This window comes from Furipterus horrens, unplaced genomic scaffold (assembly GCF_987537825.1).
Source record: "Furipterus horrens unplaced genomic scaffold, mFurHor1.1.pri manual_scaffold_12, whole genome shotgun sequence".
NCBI classification, from domain to species: Eukaryota; Metazoa; Chordata; class Mammalia; order Chiroptera; family Furipteridae; genus Furipterus; species Furipterus horrens.
In genome coordinates this window covers 49424304-49444797 of record NW_028327182.1, presented here as the reverse complement: position 1 = coordinate 49444797, position 20494 = coordinate 49424304, and the positions used below count along the sequence as shown (strand labels likewise).

General features: G+C 38.4%; 1 pseudogene; it reads left to right on the top strand.

The window, feature by feature from the left end:
• The first annotated feature begins 4713 nt into the window (after positions 1 to 4713).
• On the top strand, positions 4714 to 14989 carry LOC149996160 (PRELI domain containing protein 3B-like; annotated as a pseudogene).
• The last annotated feature ends 5505 nt before the right edge of the window (positions 14990 to 20494 follow it).

Here is a 20494-nt window from a genome sequence, read left to right as displayed (position 1 = left end):
GTAGGACGACGACCATGTCCAGCTTGAAGCAGCTAGAGGAGCTTGAGACCTTCGCCCATTGTCCTTTACAAGATTACAAAGGGTCTTAATATTTGAGAGGGGGGGGGATAGTTATTTTTTACAAACCAGGGGTATGGACTTGGGGGGGAGGGGATTGCTGGGGGAGGGAGGTGCTGGGAGGGAGGGAGCAAAGGGGAGAAAATTGGAGCTGTTGTAACAATATAATGAATAAAAAACATTAAAAAAAAACTATGAACACTAAAATGAAAACTGCATCACAAGAAACAACAATAGAAGCTAGGGAATTGAAACAAAGGTAAACTAAACAGGCAATGAGAGTGGAAAAAGAACTATAGGTATGGGGAGCATATTGGGGGGAGCTCAGCAGGGAGGGGGAAGGGAGAGAGGGAGGGAGATGATATAGAAATTAAGGAGCATGGTAGGAGGGAATGGAATAGACAGAGAGAGGTTGAGAAGAACTATATGCACAACTAATGGACATGGTCTAAAAGGGGGGGACAACTGGAGGGAGGGGGGCCACCGGGTGGAGGGGAGAAGAGGGAAGGGAAATTGGGACAAATGTAACATTATAATCAATAAAACACATTAAAAAAAAAAGAAACCTATTTGAAAAAAATAATGGAAGAAAACTACCCTAACTTGGTGAAGGAAATAGAAGTAAGGTCCAGGAAGCACAGAGAATCTCAAACAGGATGGATGCACAGCAGCCCACTCGAAGACACACATAATTAAAAGGCTGAAGATTAAAGATAAAGAGAGAATCTTAAAAGCAGCAAGACAAAAGCAGAGAGTTACCTACAAAGGAGTTCCCATAAGACTGTCAGCTGATTTCTCAAAAGACACTTTGCAGGCTAGAAAGGACTGGCAAGAGATATTCCAAGTCATGATAAGCAGGGACCTAGAGCCAAGATTGCTCTACTCAGCAAAGGTATCGTTTAGAATGGAATGGCAGATAAAGAGCTTCCCAGACCAGAAAAACTAAAGGAGTTCATCATCACCGAACCATTATTATATGAAGAGTTACCGAGACTTTTTCAAGAAAAAGGTCAAAAATATGAACAATAAAATGGCAATAAATACATGTCTATCAACAATTTAATTTAAAAAACAAACTAAGCCAACAAGTAGAACAGAGACAGAATCATGGATATGGGGAGCATTTTGATGGCTGCCAGAGAGGAAGGGTTGTGGGAGAATGGGTGAAGAGGAGAGGTGATTAAGAAGTACAAACAGGTAGTTACAGAATAACCATGGGGATGTAAAGTACAGTATAGGAATTGGAGTAGCCAAAGAACTTACACACATGATCTGGGTACATGAACAATGGTGTAGGGATTGCCTGAGGGAGTGGATGGTGCTGGGCGGAGGGGGGCAAAGATGGGGAAATCGGGACAACTATAATAGCATAATCAATACAATATAATTTAAAATTACTGAGTATTTCATGATGGTGACAGTAAAACATTGTACCAAGCATAAGACTGTTCTAACTGCATGGCTCTCATATCCTAAAGCCAGCCCTTTTCATGAGGGTAGATCTATATCTGTTCTGCTAACTCTGGTGTCCCCATACCTAACATGTTCTTGTGGCACTGAGCTATCAGTTGGGCTGCTAGTTTTGGTATTACACTATTCTATTAGTTTCTCCTCCTTTCCTAAACACTCCCTCTTGTTTTAACTTTTTTTTCTCTCAAACTGCATTCAGGCTGTTTTCTAGAGAACCCAAGCTAAAAGACTTGGTACCAGTAGTGTCCCACTCAGGATGCAGTATTGGAGTTAGGTTATTCACTGATCTCGGGGTGATAATGAAGCCTGACATGGTAAGAATGTAGTAAGTGGGGCCACACAGTGTATCATAATTACTAAGGCTTCCCACTTGTGTCCAGTTGGGATGCAGTGCAGGTAGAAGGTGGGGCATTTGAAAGTGTGGTGGCTACAGTGCTTGAACAGTATGGGGACAATAACTGTAAGGATTATGAATGGGATGGATTCTGTCCATGGAATTGTATGCCTTGCATAATGATACCTCAATGCCGTAGGGCCTGTATTGGCAGTTTTTTTAAAACAAGGTATTATTTCCCATAGCAATTTGACATTGCTCTGACATCCAAGCACATAATCATAAGATTCATCTCTTTGAATAGGGTGTATATACTTTAAGTTATTGTCAAACTCATGTGGTGATCTGCATGTGCAGCGAGATATATACTGGTCAAGTTCACACATTTCCAAAAAAATTGCACTAAGACAAACTGTAAATAGCTAATCCTTTACCTCAGATAGCTTGAGAAGCATTGATCTAGAAAAAACTTCCCCCTTTGTACTCACCATCACAAAACCAAAAGAATTAAAATAGTCCTGAGGCTAGAAAGTAAATGTGTACTCCTTTTCGATTTTAACTTCTGAATCTATCTTGCCATGAAGCAGTAACCAAGAGTAACCAACCAGCACCAGTCTGTAGACTGCACTTTGAACAGCACATTCTAAATGGCCTAGTAAAACAAATGCATGTTGAAGAATGGAAGATAGTCTTTAAAATAATCCAAGAGCTTGCCACATCAGTGAAGTTTTAGGATCCCAGTATTAGGAATGATGAGAACACTACCATTAATCTAAAGAACAAGTTGTTACACCTCTCACCTCCTACCACTAACAGAAATTTATCATGCAGTGGACTTTTTTTGGATTTTGAGGACAGCATCTACTGTCTTTGGGAATTTTACTCCAACCCATTTTTCAGGTGACTGAGAAAGCTTACATTTGCAAGTGGGTGCCAAAATAAGAAAAATCTCTAGGTCAGGTCCAGGCTTCAGTCCAAGGTGCCCTGCTACTTGATCAGTATAATCCAGTAGATCCAATGGTATGAGAGGTATTTGTGGTGGTTACATGATGTATAGAATCTCTGACAAGCCCCAGTAATAGATACATCATGAGGTTTTTAAGCAAAGCAATGCCTTCTGCAATAGAGAATTATCTCTATTTGAAAAATCAGCTGTTTGTGCTACTAAGCCCAAGTGGAACTAAGGAAGACTAGGTGAAGACTATGGAAGACTAGGTGACTAAGCCATAGGAATAGTCCATTACAAGCTGATTAGTATACACTCGGTTATAAGGTCTGGCAGGCACAGCATCAATGTGTTGCACAATGGATATGGTACATTTGGGATCAGGCCCACGCAAGGGCCAAGAAAGCATGACTGAGTTAAGAAAACAAATCATCCAAACTCTTATATCGCCAACCTCTCTTGCACTGACACCTCTCCCTGAATTCAGTCTTTTGGCAAAGGATGTTCTCTAGGACCAACTGATGGAAGAGGAAGGACCTTTGACCCAGTTTGCATATAGGTTGGTACAAGATGTAGGTGCTATCAAAAATGCATTGCTGATGCCTCAAAATACAGTGATGATGTGAAATCCTTTCTCGGGCAGATCTGTGAGCAGTAAACTTGATTGTTTACTTCTTAGGAAGAAGTGACCTGAGATATGAATATATGTGAACTTCTAGACAGAGATGAATGGCTTGGCTAAGTTGGTCAGGACCTGAAAAAAGAAAGATTGGAATGCTCAGGACAGTCTGATCTGGAAAACAGAATGTGGATTTTATCTATGGAAGTGATAATGGAGCATTTATATCTTTATGTATTGTGTTAATTCTCACCAAAAAGCATCTACCAGAAGAGGTTCTCAGGCACCAGGTGAGTGAGATAACTTGCCTTGTGGTATCAGCTAGCACAAAAATCCCATGAATAGAGAAGTCATGGTGACAGTGATAAAAAGTCTTGCAGGGGCCCCAAAATATGGACTCTTTCTCATAAATTCTGATCTAGTTACATAGATGGTTACTGCCATTGCTTAATTTCCAACTTGCCATTTGGGAAACCAAAACTGACCCTTTAATGTGGCATTACTTCTAGAGAAGACCAGTCTTGGTGGCAGATTGGTTACATTGGACACCTTATACCTTGGAAGAGGCAGTGATACATCCTCATCAGAACCAGTGCCTACTTTGGTTATGAATTTGCCTTTCTTGCCCTAGATGCCTCTGCCAGCATCACTATTCAAAAACTTACAGAAGCCTGGTACATTGACATGTTTTCTCTCAAAACAATGGCTCAAACCAAAGGATCTATTTTATGACAAAACAGAAGAAACAACATGACCATAGATAGGTCCCTGTGGTCTTACCATGTAACCCATCTGTATTAGTTTGATCTTGTTGCATAACAAAATGTTCCAGACTTAGTGTGTGGTTGGGCACTGCCCTCCAAAATAAAGTATATGCACTGAACCAAAAGCTAATATATGTTACTATGTCCCCCAATGACTGGAATATAAAGTGCAAAAAATAAAGAGTGGAGGTAAGATTAGCCCCTTGTAGTGGATGAATGTTGTTGGTACTTTGCTTAAATGTCCTTTACTTACTGGCATACTCACTCCCCAGCTGCTGAAAACACTGATTGAGAATTGTCCTCAGTCAAATGGGAGCTGTCTCATCTATGAAGGCTACCCCCATTCCTGACCCCCACCCCCTCAGGCCTTGGCCAGTGGTTGACTGACAGACTCGAGGATATAAAGCGGTTGAATCAAGAAAGAGGAAGGTTATCAATTATGGTCCTGGTACTTTGTTTTATGAACCTTCTTGCCTTGTCAGAGATTGTGGCTAGACACCATCTTGAATAGGACTGTGACAAAATGGACTTGTGCCTTCCTCCTCAGGGAAGAAGTGAAAGTATGGTCTCACAAAAATCAATATCCCTATTGTATGTAAGTAACATGAGCATGAATATATTGGGAAAGCATGAATGGAAATGAGTGGCACAAGAGGTGGATTTTATCAAACACTGCTTATGTACTCAGATGCTCTTGGCCTCACTGGCTCTACAGCGCTTAGACACCTGTTTTGTCCCAGTCAATCACTGGTGGGATACAGTGCTGTATCAACAGACTTCACAGGAGCATGACTCAATGGTGGCTCACCTAATATTCAAACAATATCCCTGTCACCTCCTGCCCTGGAGCTTTTCTGTTGGCAATGAGGAATAAGATGATGCAGCCCCTATTAGTTTCTACACATGTACAACCCAGAAATGTGGGGGATTTAATGTCCATAAAGAAAATTTTTGATAAGGGGATCTAGCAAATAAATTCTATGTATTCTTCCTAGAAATTTGTTCGGAAATTAGGGCCACCTATATTGTCTCTTGAAAGATGCTCCCATGACACTGAGACTGAATTACATTTGATACAGAGTGTTAGCAAGTTCATAGAAGAATTAATGAAATGCATTTGCATGTAGAAAAAGATCTCAAATGTTGAACAACAATGTACAGACAACTGTTTTTCCTCATTTTTATTTTATACAATAAAGATTTGTACAATTCTATGTATAATGTTTTGTCACAAGAAAATACTATATAATTTTTCACTAAAATATATATATACAATCACAGTTGTGAGGTTCTTACATATCGAGTTGTATAATATTAATACATCAGAGATGCATGTTATAATCACTATAGCAACCAAGCTCCAAAAATGAAAGGAGATATAACTAAAAAGCAAACACTAACCATAAGAAAGTTAGAGCACCTATTTTAATATGAAAGTAGGCTTTAGAATGAGGAGTTTTACCAGAGATAAAAAGGATATATCATATTGATAAAAAGGTCACTCAAGAAGATACAGCAATCTTAAATATTCATATATCAAATAAGATAGCTTCAAATATCACAATGCGAGAATGGACAGAACTAAAGGGAAAAATAGGCAAATTCCCAATTATAATAAAAGATTAGAGCACTGCTTTTGCAGGGATTGATAGGATAAGTACAACAAAGAAATTGAGAATTTTCCAGATTTTTTTTACCTCTAATTTCAATCTCCTAACAACAACAAAAAAAACAACACTCTGTTTGATTTCAATCATTTGAAAAATTTATTCAAACTTGTTTTCTGGTGTAAATCTGTGGTCTAACTTGATGAATGTTTCATGTGCCTTTGAAAAGATGTATACTCTGCAGTTGTTCTGTGTAGCATTATATAAATGTCAATTAGGTTAATTTTGTGTACAGTGTGAGTTTGGGGCTGAGGTTCATTTTTTTCACATAAATTATCAGTTATTTCAGCACCGTTTGCAAAAGAGGCATTCCTTCTCATCAGATTGCCTTGGTACGTTTTTCAAGTCAATTGATTTTATTAGTGTGGGCTATTACTAAATTATTTCATTCTATTGATCTACTGTCTATTGTCGTGGACCTCTGACCAGCAGAGTCCGTGGCGTTGTGGATGAGGGAATAAATGCACAGCGACTGCAAGAATCCTGTGGAGAAGAGGGGACAGAACTGGCCACTTTCTAGAGGAGAAAGCGCAGTTTGCCCCTGCCTTAACAGGCTTTTATTAACTCTTTAGGTAGATTACATCCAAGAAAGTTATGAATCATTGTGCCAATTACTGCCTTATATGATTATTACTTTTACATATTAGAGAAAAGAATGTTACACATGCATGGATGATAAGAATAACTTGTCTAGCCACATCTTGTCCTTAGAAATTGACCCAGGATAGGCCCTAAGAGATTGGTTCAAGGTTACACGCTGAATATCTGTTGTTCTCAGCCCAGGATGAGGGAGTCCTTTAGCAGAAAGCAAGCTTTTAACTATTATATAAAGGCAGACCTAGTCCCCCAGGAAAACCGGTGTGTAAAGTGGGTCCTGCGTGCCACCACGCTCCCAGTGGTTTTCCACTCCGGGACTGAGCTACATTTGCCACCACCAAGCACCCCGGCTTTCCATATCTCCCCCCTTGTTTTTAGTTAAATTGGTCTTAGTAGTGAGACCTACAAAGCTTGCGACAGTCTATCCTTACATGAATACAACAATGTAATTAGAGAAATGAAATACTGTTAGCCATTTAACTTTTTTCTACTTTCTGAAGATTTTATTTTGTATTTTTGAACTTTGAGATTTTTATATAAATTTTAGAATCAGCTTGGTAATTTCTTTCTTTTTAATTTTTTATTGTATTTTTTCCATTACCATTTATCCCTCTTATACTCCCCTCCCCCCTGCAATCACTACACTGTTGTTTATGTCCATGAGTCCGTTTTCCTTTTTGCTCCATCCTTCCACACCCCACCCCCCTGCCCAGAGCTGTCAGCCAGCTCTCTATTTATAAGTCTGTCTCTATTTTGCTTTTTAGTTCAATTTATTCATGAGAGAAATGGAAATTAAATCATATGGCATTTGTCTTTCTCTGACTGGCTTATTTCACTTAGCAAAATGTTCTCCAGGTCCATCCATGCTGTTACAAAGGATAAAATTTATTCTTCTTTATGGCTGAGTAGCATTCCATTGTGTAAATGTCTCATAGTTTTGTTTTTTTTTTCAGATTTAATCTGTTTTATTGATTAAAATATTACATTTGTGCCAATTTCCCTTCCCTCTGCTCCCCTCCACCCGGTGGCCCCCCTCCCTCCAGTTGTCCCCCCCTTTTAGATTATGTCCATTAGTTGTGCATACAGTTCCTCCCAATCTCTCTCCGTCTATTCCATTCCCTCCTACCATGATCCCCAATTCCTATATCATCTCCCTCCCTCTCCCCACTCCCCCTCCCTGTTGACCTCCCCCCACTATGCTTCCCTTACCCACAGTTCCTTTTCCACTCTCGTTGCCTGTTTCGTTTGCCTTTGTTTCATCTCCCTAGCTTCTGTTTTTTAAACCAGTCCCTTTAACATCTCATATAACAGTGGTTTGGATCTAATGAACTCTTTCAGTTTTATTTTGTCCTGGAAACACTTTCTCTGTCCTTCTATTCTGAATGACAATTTCGCTGGATAGAGTATTCGTGGTTGTAGGTTTTGGATTTTCATTACTTTGAATATTTCTTGCCAGTCCCTTCTTGCCTGTAGTGTTTCCCTTGAGAAGTCAGCTGATAGTCTAATTGGGACCCCTTTGTACATAATTCTTTTCTTCTCTCTTGCTGCTTTTAAGATTCTCTCTTTATCCTTAATTTTTGACATTTTGATTATAATGTGTCTTGGAGTGGTTCTCCCTGGGTCCAGTCTCTTGGGAACTCTCCTTGCTTCCTGGACCTGCATGTCTATTCCCTTCCCCAAGTCTGGGAAGTTCTCCTTTATTATATTTTCACTCAATTTTTCAAGTTCTAGTTCATCTTCCTCATTCTCTGGCAAACCAATGATTCTTATGTTGGGCCTTTTATAGCTGTCCCAGAGGTTTCTGATCCTCTCATTGTTGCTTCCTATTTCCTCTCGCTGCATTGGTTGACTGCTTGTTCCTTCTCCATATTCCAGTTTGTTGAAATGAACTCTGGATTCCTCACCATCTGTCTCGTATGTGGTTTTGTTCCTTTCGTTATGAAAGTTTTTCGCTTCTTTCATATCTTTTTCCTGCTCTTTTGTGAATTCTGTAAGCCACCTGATAACAATGGCCCAGAACTGAGCCTCTGACAGGTTTCTTATCTGTTCATCTGTCAGGTTCTCTATCTGCTGTCTGGTGAGTTGTGCCACCGGGATCTCTATATTTGTCTGCCACATTTTGACAGATGCGTTTTGTTTTCCTGGGCTGGCTGTCGGGGGCAGTGCCTGTGTACGCGTCACAAATCAGCGACCGGCCGGCGCCTGCCTGTCCGCAACCTATTTCGCAGCCCTGTGGTGCTTTCTGTGGGGGCGGGGGTCCAAGGTGGATTCACACAGTTATTCAGCTAGGAGACCGGGATCCGTCCTCCCGCCCCCCTGGGCCTCACTGTTCAAGACGATGCTGCGGCTGCTCTCCCCAGCGTCCGGAGTCGCACGCCAGGGGCTTGATTGGAGTCGCGCACGCCAGGGGCTTGATTGCCTCCGGGATTTTTCGCCGCCCCGCCCGCCGCTCCGCAAACAGCTTTGCCTTCTTTAACTCTTACCTGCCCAAATGGCACCGCTGGTTTATAACTTCATATGTTGGGCTTCTGTGTAGTTTTATTTTCTGGAATTTCTAGTTATCCTTTGTTTTGAAGTAGTTGTATTCCTCTATAGTTGTAGAGGAAGACCTAGCGTGTCCATCTAAGCCTCCATCTTGGCCGGAAGTCTGTCTCATAGTTTTTTATTCACTCATCTACTAATAGACACTTCGGCTGCTTCCATATCTTGGTTATTGTAAATAATACTGCAATGAACATAGGGATGCTTATGTTCTTTTCAGGTTTCTTCAGATAAATTCCCAGAAATGAAATCACTGTGTCATAAGGCAGTTCCATTTTTAATTTTTTGAGGTATCTCCATATTGCTTTCCATGGTAACTGCACCAATCTGCATTCCCACCAACAGTGCACTAGAGTTCCCTTTTCTCCATATCCTCTCCAGCACTTTTTGTTTGTTGATTCATTGATGATAACCATTCTGACCACTGTGAGGTGATATCTCATTTTGGTTTTAATTTGCATTTATCTGATGATTAGTGACAAGCATCTTTTCGTATGTCTATCGGCCATCTGTATGTCCTCTTTGGAGAATAAATCTAACCAAAGATGTAAAAGATCTGTACTGGGAAAATTATAAGACAATGAAGAAAGAAATGAAAGAAGATACAAATAAGTAGAAGCACATACCATGTTTATGGAGAGGAAGAATGAACATAATTAAAATGCCCATACCATCCAAAGCAATCTATAGATTCAACATAATTCCTATCAAGGTACCAATGATGTATTTCACAGAAGCCAAACAAATATTTCAAAAATATACGTGGAACCACAAAAGGCCCCACATAGCAACAGTGATACTAAGAAAGGAGAACAAGGTTGGAGGAATCACACTACCTAACTTTACTATACTATGCTTATAGTATACTATAAGGCCATAATAATCAAAACAGCATGGTACTGGCTTAAAACACACACAGAGATCAGTGTAACAGAATAGAGATCCCAGAAATAAACCCACAATTTTATAGTCAATTAATATTCAAAAGAGGAAGGAAGCATATACAATGGGCTAAAGATAGTTTATTCCATAAATGATGTTGAGAAAATTTGACAGATGCATGCAGAAAAATGAAGCTAGACCACCTTCTTATACCACACACAAGAATAAATTCAAAATGGATTAAAGACTTAAATGTTAGTCCCAAAACCATAAAAATACTAGAAGAAAACATAGGTTTTAAGATCTGGGACATTGCTCGTAGAAATATTTTTTCTGATATATCTCCTAGATAAAAGAACAAATAAACAACTAGGACTACATCAAACTAAAAAGTTTTTGCATAGCAAAGAAAGTTATTACCTCTGTATACCATACTTAATCAATAAATAGTGATAATATGACCCACACACAAGGCTGCTAAAATTTTACTATCTTTATCATGCAGTTATTTCAAAAAAATACTTGATTTTTAACAATTATCCGAGATATGTTTAATTCAAAATACAAAATAATATTTGTTGTACTTCTCTGTCAAGTAATAGAGATTAAATTATCAAAAGACCTATGAACTCAAAACTCTGAAGGACATCAAAAACAAGAAAACTCTGAGCATCCGTTGCAGAATAAGTAGTTAAAGTAGAAATAACTAAACGTAATTTGATATCCTGGATGGGATCTTGGAACAGAAAAAGGACATTAGGTTAAATAAAAACTAAGGAAATTTGAATAAAGTATGCACTTCATTAATAATAATTTGACAGTATTGTTTCATTATTTGTAACAAAAGTACTATGTTAAGGTATGAGTTAAAACAGGGAAAATTTATACCAGGGATGAGGGGATATATGGAAACTTTCTGTACTATTTTATTCTGTAAATATAAAATTGCTCTAAATATAAAATTTATTTTATAAAAAAGACCTGTGAGAGCAAGCTGTTTATATTATCGTAGGATCTGGGAAACAAGCAGTGTAAAACACCACTATTGAAAGACTAAGAGAGGATAGGTTTAAAACATGGGGTGAGAAGAAAAGGGGCAGCATTCTGGAAACACAATAGGTGGTTTTAAAAGCTTCTGTTACTTAACTACCTTTAGAAGTTCCTTTCCTCCATACAGTTGCATCAAATCTAATCAAAGTCAACCAACATTTCCTCTGGCAGATGCTATTTTCTATTTACAACTCCTGACAATCTGGTTATGAAACATCTGCAAATACCCCCCACAAAAAAAAATTACTAGCATAAAATATTAATGAGAGATGTGGTTGTTCCTGATGATTTTGTAGAAAAAATGGTGAAGGCTTTTATGTTGAACATGGCCAACAATCTTTACCCCTTAAATTGTAGGGTTACAAGGATATTATTGAGACAGTTAGAGAAATTTGAATATGTACTGAAAATTATATATTGTACCGCATCGAGTTTAAATTCCTGAGTGGGACAATTGTACTGTGGTCATACAGGAGAATGGCTTTGTTCTTAAGAGACACATGATGAAGTTTTTAGTGATGAAGTTTCATGATGTCTACAACTTTTAGATGATGCAGAAAATAATATCTATATACACTTTTCTCTCTGTATATACTCTATCTACTTGCTTGTGTATATACAAAATGTAACTACGCAACTATTTATAAAGCATGTACACTCAGTGGTAAAGAGGTGGATGGGGGGAGGGCCAGGGGAGGCTGGCCTCTCCCTCTCAGTGCCTCAGACATCCAGATATCACAAAGGGTCAGGCAACAAGAAAATCTAGACTTTACAACACATCTTTAGGAACACTAACAATGGTTGCTATGTAGAAATATGTAAACCCTATGAACCCAAGTGTGGTTGGAGTTGATGTATGGGGAAAATACCTATAGATCTCTCTGGAAAGTTGCACAGAAATAGACTTACCAGCACAGAGTAGGGACTGCCTTCGATTGTGAAATCTCTTATTAGTGCAACAAAAACCAAAGCATATGTGTAAGAACATCCTCTTGTAGAAAGACAATGGAACTTAAATCCACTAATATTGCATTTACAAATATGATTTCAGTAAATGAGAGACTTATATGCCAACCACATTCTCAGGATCCGGTAAAACTTGTTTTATTTTTTGTGTTAAACTATACTTTGAAGTAGTCCCATTTGTTTATTGTTTCCTTTATTTCCCTTGCCTTAGGAGATGTATTGGTGAAAATATTACTATGTGGGATACCTGAAATTTTCTTGCCTATATTTTCCTCTAGGACCTTTATGGTGGCACAGCTTACATTAGTCTTTTATACATCTTGAGTTTATTCTGGTGTAGGGTGTAAGTTGGTGCTCTAATTTCATCTTTTTTCATGTCCCTGTCCAGATCTCCCAACACCATTTGTTGAAAAGGCTCTTTTCACTTCATTTTATGTTCCTTCCCCCTTTGTCAAATATTAGTTGACCATATAGACTTGGGTTTATTTCTGGGCTCTCTATTCTGTTCCATTGATCTATATGTTTGTTCTTACGCCAGTACCAGACTGTTTTGATTACAGTGGTCTTGTAGTATAGTTTGATATAAGGTATTGTGATTCCTCCTACTGTATTCTTCTTCCTCAAGATTGCTGTGGTTATTCGGACTGTTTTTTGGTTCCATATAATTTTTGAAGTACTTGTTTTAAGTCCGTGAAATATGTCATTGGTATTTTAATAGGGATTGCATTGAATCTATAAATTGCTTTGGGTAGTATGGACATTTTAATGATATTGATTCTTCCCATCCATGAATATGGTATATGCTTTCATTTATTTGTATTTTCCTTAATTTCTTTCTTCAGTGTCCTCTAGTTTTCTGAATACAAGTCTTTTACCTCCTTGGTTAAGTTTATTTCTAAGTATTTTTCTTGCTGCTGCAGTCAGTGGGATTTTTTTCCTAGTTTCTATCTCTGAAATTTTATTGTTGGTGAACAGAAAAACCTTCAATTTCTGAATATTGACTTTGTATCCTGCTATTTTGCCAAATTCACTTATTAGGTCAAGCAGTTTTTTCATGGAGTCTATAGGATTTTCTATGTACACTATCATGTTGTTTGCAAATAATGACAGTTTTGCTTCCCCTTTTCCAATCTGGATGTTTTTTATTTCTTTTTCTTGTCTGATTGCTGTGGCTAGAACTTACAAGACTGTTGAATAGGAGTGGAGACAGTGGACATCCTTGTCTCATTCTTGATCTCAGGGGAAATGATTTTACTCTTTGCTCATTGAGTATGATGTTGGTGGCAGGTTTCTTGTATATACAGGTTTCTTGTATATTAAGTTAAGACATACTCCCTCTGTTCCCATTTTGTTGAGTGTTTCCAACATAAATGGGTTTTGTACTTTATCAAATGCTTTTTAACATCTATTGATATGATAATGTGATTTTTGTCTTTCATTTGTTTATGTGGAATATTACATTTATTGATTTGCAAATATTAAACCATTCTTGCATCCTTGGGATGAATCCCACTGGATTATGCTGTATGACCTTTTTAATGTGTTGCTGGATCCGGTTTGCCAATATTTTGTTGGGGATTTTAACATCTATGTTCATCAGCAATCTTGGCCTATAGTTTTATTTATTTGTTGTGTCTTGACCTGGTTTTGGAATTAGGGTAATACTGGCCTCATAGAAAGATTTTGGGAGTTTTCCCTCTTCTTGAATTTTTTGGAATAGTCTGAGAAGGATAGGAGTTATTTCTTCCCTAAATGTTTTGTAAAATTCACCTGTGAAGCCATCCGGTCCAGGGCTTTTGTGTGCCGGGAGTTTTTTGATTACTGCTTCAATTTCACTATCTGTTATTGGTCTCTTCAGGCTTTCTGCTTCTTCTTGATTCAGTTTTGTAAGGTTATATTTTCCCAGAAATGTGTCAATTTCATCTAGGTTGTAAAATTTCTTGTGATACAGTTGTTTGTAGTAATTTCTTACAACCCTTTGTATTTCTGTGGTATTGGTTGTGATTTCTCCTCTTTCATTTCTGATTTTATTTATTTGGGACCTCTCTATTTTTTTCTTGATGAGTCTGATTAAAGGCTTGTCGATTTTGTTTATCTTTTCAAAGAACCAGCTCCTACTTCTGTTGATCTTTTGAATTGTCTGTTTAATCTCTATGTCATTTAATTCTGCTCTGATCTTAATGATTTCCTTCCTTCTACTTGCTCTGGACTTTGTTTGTTGTTGTTCCTCTAGTTCTTGTAGCTGTAGGGTTAGAATTTTTATTTGAGGTTCTTCTATCCCTTTTAGGGAGGCATGTATTGCTATGAACGTTCTTCTCAGGACTGCTTTTGCTGTATCTCATAGTTTTGGGGCTATTGTGTGTTCATTATCATTCGTTTCCAGAAACTTTTTTATTTCTTCCTTGATGTCATTGTTAACCCATTCATTATTTAATAGCATGTTATTCATTCTCCATGAGTTTAAATGTCTTTGCGTTTTTTCCCTGAGGTTTTTTTGTAGTTTTAAGGCCATTGTGATCTGAGAAGATGCTTGATATAATTTTAATTTTCTTGAATTTGTTGAGGCTTATTTTGTGTCCTAGGATGTGGTCTATCTTTGAGACTGTTCCATGTGCACTTGAAAAGAATGTATATTTTGCTTCTTTGGGGTGAAAAGTTCTATATATATCAATTAAGTTCATTTGATCTAGATTGCTGTTCAATGCCTCAATATCCTTGGTGTTTCTTTGCTACGAAGATCTGTCCAATGTTCACAATGGGGTGTTAAAATCCCCTACTATAAGTGTGTTGCTGTTTATATCCTTCTTGAAGTCCTTCTATATTTTCCTTATAGATTTGGGTGATCCTGTGTTGGGTGCATATGAAAAACTGTTTTGACTCCAGAATTGATAATTAGTGTGAAAGAAGTCAGTCTCAATATTTATCTCCAAGGACTGATGGTAAGTACAATATGTTCAAATGCTAATAAATTCTGAGAAGCAGTGGACTGTGTAATATGTACATAAATTAAATGCTGAGATTGAAGAATCAATAGCTTCAGTAGAAGGGATCAAAAGAACACGGATGATAGCAGTAGCAGCACTTATAGAGAAATAACGATGAAAGTTTGTATACAATATTTAGTTACCGCAGGTCTCTACTAGCTAACAATATATTTATTTCTTATGTTAAAAATAAAACTCCATTTTTAGGTAGAATTTATATATATATTTTGTTGATGATGCTGTCATAGTTGTCCCAATTTCCCCCTTTTTCTACCCTCTGCCTGGTACCCCATTCCCTCCGGCAATCCTCCCCCTTAATTCATGTCCATAGGTCGTGCATGTAAGTTCTTCGGCTTTTCCATTTTCTCTACTCTTCTTAACACCCCTCTGTCTATTTTGTTCCTACCAGTTATGCTTCTTGATCCCTGTACCATTTCCTCCACTCTCTCCCTTCTCTCATCCACCTGATATCCCTCCAAATGATCTACATACCTATGACTCTGTTCCTGTTCTGGTTGTTTGATTAGTTGTTTTTGTTTTTGTTTTTTTAGATTTAGTTGTTGATAATTATGTTTGTTGTCATTTTTTTCAGTATATTTTATTTATGTTGTTACAGCAGTTCCAATTTTTCCCCTTTGCTCCCCTCTGCCCAGTATCCCCCTTCCCTCCAGCAATCCTACCCCCCTTAGTTCATGTCCATGTGTCATGTATATAAGTTATTTGGCTTTACCATTTCCTATATTATTCTCAATTTCCCCCTGCTACGTTGTACCAACCAATTATTATTCTCAATCCTTTCACCATTTCCTCATTTCTCCACCTTCCCCCTCCCAGCTAATAACCCTCCCAAATAATCCCTATACCTATGATTCTGTTCCTACTCTGCTTTGCTTATTTAGATTTTGTTTTTATTTTTTAGATTCAGTTGTTGATAGTTGGGTGTTTGTTGTCATTTTAGTGTTCATAGTTTTGATCTTTTTCTTAAGTAAGTCCCTTTGACATTTCATATAATAATAGTTTGGTAATGATGAGCTCCTTTAACTTTACCTTGTCTGTGAAGCACTTTATCTGCCCTTGCATTCTAAATGATAGCTTTGCTGGATAGAGCAATCTTGGTTGTAAGTCCTCGCTTTTCATCACCTTGAATACTTCTTGCCAGTCCCTTCTTGCCTGTAAAGTTTCTTTTGAGAAATCAGCTGATAGTCTTATAGGCACCCCTTTGTGGGTAACTCTGCTTTTCTCTTGCTGCTTTGAAGATTCTCTCTTTATTTTTCACCTTTGGCATTTTAATGATGATGCGCCTTGGTGTGGACCTTTTTGGGTCTAGATCGTTTGAGACTTTATGTATTTCTGGGACTTATATGTCTATTTCCTTCACCATATTTGGGAAGTTCTTTCATTATTTTCTCATATAAGTTTTCCATTATTGCTCTTCCTCTTCTCCTTCTGGCACCCCTATCGTTTGAACATTGGCATGTTTAAAGTTATCCCGGAAGTTCCAAAGCCTCTCCTCATTTTTTTTCTTTCTTTTTTTACCTACTTCTGTTATATACGTGACTTCCCCCACTAGTTGTGGCATCACTGGATTTAGCAGGGTTTCTTTCTGGTTTGCAGACTTAAGAAACTCAGATTAGACTGTTGAGTCTCAAGAGGTGTGGTGAAATTATCAGAAGTTCCTGGTTGAGTGGAATGGTGGTTCATGTGGTTTGAAAATGTTTGGGAATTTTTCAGGAGAGGGAAAAGCCCAAGTTTTCTTTTCTTTCTTTTTTTTAAAGCATATTTCAAATATACATTTTTTTTCTTTTAATATTTGGTTTTTCAATTACAGTTGTCCCATTTTTCCCCCATTGCTCCCCATTACCCAGCCCACCTCTTCTCCCGCAATCATATCCCTCCCCGTTGTCCATGTGCATGAGTCATCCATACACGTTCCTTGACTAGACCCTTCCCTTACTTATCCCCCTTCTCTCCCTCCCCCCTCCCCCTTATTGACTACTATTCTACTCTTTGTCCTATTTAGTTAGTTTGTTTGTGTTGTTCTTTAGTTTCCTGTATTAGGTAATATCATATGGTATTTTTCTTTCTTTGCCTGGCTTATTTCACTAAGCATAATTCTCTCTAGTTTCATCCATGTTGTCACAAATGGCAGGAGTTCCTTCTTTCTTTTCTGCTACATAGTATTCCATTGTGTGAATGTACCACAGTTTTTTGATCCACTCATCTACAGATGGGCATTTAGGCTGTTTCCAGTACTTAGCTATTGTAAACAGGGCTGCTATGAACATAGGGGTGCATAAGTTTTTTTTTGAATTAGGGTTTTAGAGTTTTTCGAGTATAATCCTAGTAGTGGAAAGACTGGTTCAAAAGGCAGTGCCATTTTTAGTTGTTTGAGGAAATTACATACTGTTTTCCACAGTGGCTGCACTAGTCTGCATTCCCACCAACAGTGCAGTAGGGTTCCCGTTTCACCACATCCTTGCCAGCATTTGTTGTTTGTTGATTTGTTGATGATGGCCATTCTGACTGGTGTAAAGTGGTATCTCATTGTGGTTTTTATTTGCATCTCTCTGATGGCCAATGATGTTGAGCATTTTTTCATGTGTCTATGGACCTTCTGTATGTCCTCTTTAGAGAAGTGTTTGTTCAGGTCCTTTGCCCATTTTTAAAATTGGGTTGTCTGTTTTCTTGATGTTGAGTCTTATAAGTACTTTATATATTTTGGAGATCAGTCCCCTATCTGTGATATCATTGGCAAATATGTTTTCCCATATGGTTGGTTTCCTTTTCATCTTGCTGATGTTTTCTTTTGCTGAGAAGAAACTCTTTAGTTTGATGTAGTCCCATTTATTTTTTCCTTTATTTCTCTTGCCTTAGGAGATGTATCTGTGAAGATATTGTTACGTGGGATATCTGAAATTTTCCTGCCTATGTTTTCCTCTAGGACTTTTATGGTGTCACGGCTTATATTTAAGTCTTTAATTCATCTTGAGTTTATTCTCGTGTGTGGTGTAAGTTGGTGGTCTAGTTTCATTTTTTTGCATTTCCCCATCCAGTTCTCCCAGCACCATTTGTTAAAGAGGCTCTTCTCACTCCATTTTATGTTTCTTCCTCCTTTATCAAATATTAGTTGATCATAGAGGCCTGGGTTTATTTCTCTACTGTTAAACTGTTTATTTCTTCCTTATGCTCCAGATAATTGATTTGAAGCCTGGTTTCCTTCCCTTCACCATTGGTTTTGTGTGGATTTTCCTTCATTTTATTTAGCACAGCCTTCACTTCTCTTATGCATTTGTCATACTTAAGCATATCTGTCAAGCCTGTGAGAATCTTTATCACCAGTGTTTTGAACTCTACATATGTTAGGTTGGCTATATCCTCATCTGTTAGGTTGGCTCTCTCCTCATTGCTTAGCTCTCCCACTGGAACTTTGATCCACTTCCTCTTTTAGGCCATACTTCTCTGTCTCTTCACCTTGACAGGCTCTTGTGTTTGTTTGCCTCTATATCTTACGTAGGGCTGTCATTGCTATTACATTGTAAGGGGAGGAGCCTTAGGTATTTGTCAGTACTGGGAAACCAGTTTTACCATGTTGTGGCGCTGTATGTAGGGAAGGGGTCAGAGAGGGAACAATGTCACTTGCTCAGCAGTCACCCCTTTTCCAGGCACTTCTCCCACTTCCGTATGGGACTGGAGCCTCTGGCAGTATGGGTGGGTCTGCAGACAGTCTTGGAATGTGCAGTTCCTTTAAACAAGTGGACTCTGCTGAGAGACCAGCAGTTTCTTCCTCCGCCCCAACCCCAACTGGTTTTTAGAGTCAGAAGCAATGAGGCTTGATTTTCCCCAGCACTGGGACCATGAGCTGCACGGTTTGGTCTAGTGCTGGGAGCACTCCCCAGGTGTCTCTCCCTTTAAAACATGTGACTGCGCTTTCTTCTGGCCTGCCACTGCTGCCGCTGCTGCCACCATCACACCACGTCCTCTCTGCTCCTCCTACCTTTCTGGATGAGTATTTCTTCTTTATATCTTTGTTAGTTGGACGTCCATGCAGTTCGATTTTCTGGAACTTCTGGTGGTCTGTAGTTTTGAGGTAGTTGTATTTCTTCTTAGCTGTGGAGGGAGAGGCAACGTGTCTGTCTAGGCCTCCATCTTGGCTGGACGTCTCTTGTCATTTTAATGTTCATAGTTTTGACCTTCTTCCTTTTATTAAATAAGTCCCATTAACATTTCATATAATAATGGCTTGGTGATGATGAATTCCTTCATCTTTATCTTGTCTGGGAAGCACTTTATCCATCCTTCCATTTCAAATTATAGCTTTGCTGGATAGAGTAATCTTGGTTGTAGGTCCTTGCTTTTCATCCTTTGACTACTTCTTGCTAGTCCCTTCTTGCTTGCAAAGTTTCTTTTGAGAAATCAACATAGTATTTTGTGTACTCCTTTGTAGGTAACTCTCTGCTTTTCTCTTCCTGCTTTGAAGATTCTTTCTTTCTCTTTTACCTTTGGCATTTTAATTATGATGTGTCTTGGTGTGGTCTTCTTTGGGTCAAACTTGTTTGGGACTCTCTGTGCTTCCTGGACTTGTATGTCTATTTCCTTCGGCAAATTAGGGAAGTTTTATTTCATTATTTTTCAAATAAGTTTTCAAGTTCTTTTTCTCCTTCTTGTCTTTCTGGCATCCCTATGATTTTGATGTTGCACATTGAATATATCCCAGAGTTGTCTTATACTATCCTTTATTTTTTAATTCTTGTTTCTTCTTTCTGTTCTGGTTGAAATTTTTTTTCTTCTTTATGTTCCAAATCATTGGTTTGATTCCTGACTGACATTAATCTGCCTCCAACGCCCTGGCTCGGTTGGAAACTTCCTGTCTGGCAGAGGTTTTATGACCATGATGCGACTAATTTTTCCAGGACATTGTATTTTGTCTGGGGGGAATGGGAAGTGGCTAATCTCTCTAGTGCAGAAGAGCACAGAACTTCCATCTCCCATGCCTTTTATTGAGGAGGGGATTCAGGAGATAGAAGGTCAAGACTTATGAATCATCAATAAGCTTTCAGACACTAGTATTACAGTTGACATTACGGATTACAGATATCAATATAGAGAACAAAGTGACCAGTCAGTGTCAGGGTCTAGTAAACATCTTGACGCCACACTGGCATTAGATGCAAGATTTCATACATTCTTAGCTACAGATTGTTTCTAGTTAACTAAATAAAAAAAGCAGAGCAAGCTCCAAAGCATAATATGCATTCTTTAAATCCATTTCCCATGGGAACCCTCTGAGTGGCCTTCGGTCCTGTCTGCCACACAGCCTTTCAGTTTTCCACTGAGACTTACAGGCCTTCCTGGGGTGGGTGAGGGGCGCCTGGCTCATGGCTTGAGCTACAGTTCCCGAAACCACAAGGAGCAGTCCCCTACACCTGGCTTTCTTCCTTTCACTGTTGGTTCTCTGTATATTTTTATTTCATTTTGTGTAACCTTCATATCTTTCTTTATGTTGTTGCCGTACTCAATGAGTTCTTTAAACATCCTGATCATCAGTGTTTTGAACTCTGCACCTAATAGGTTAGGTATCTTGGTTTCATTTTTCTTTTTCTGGGGTATTGTACTGTTC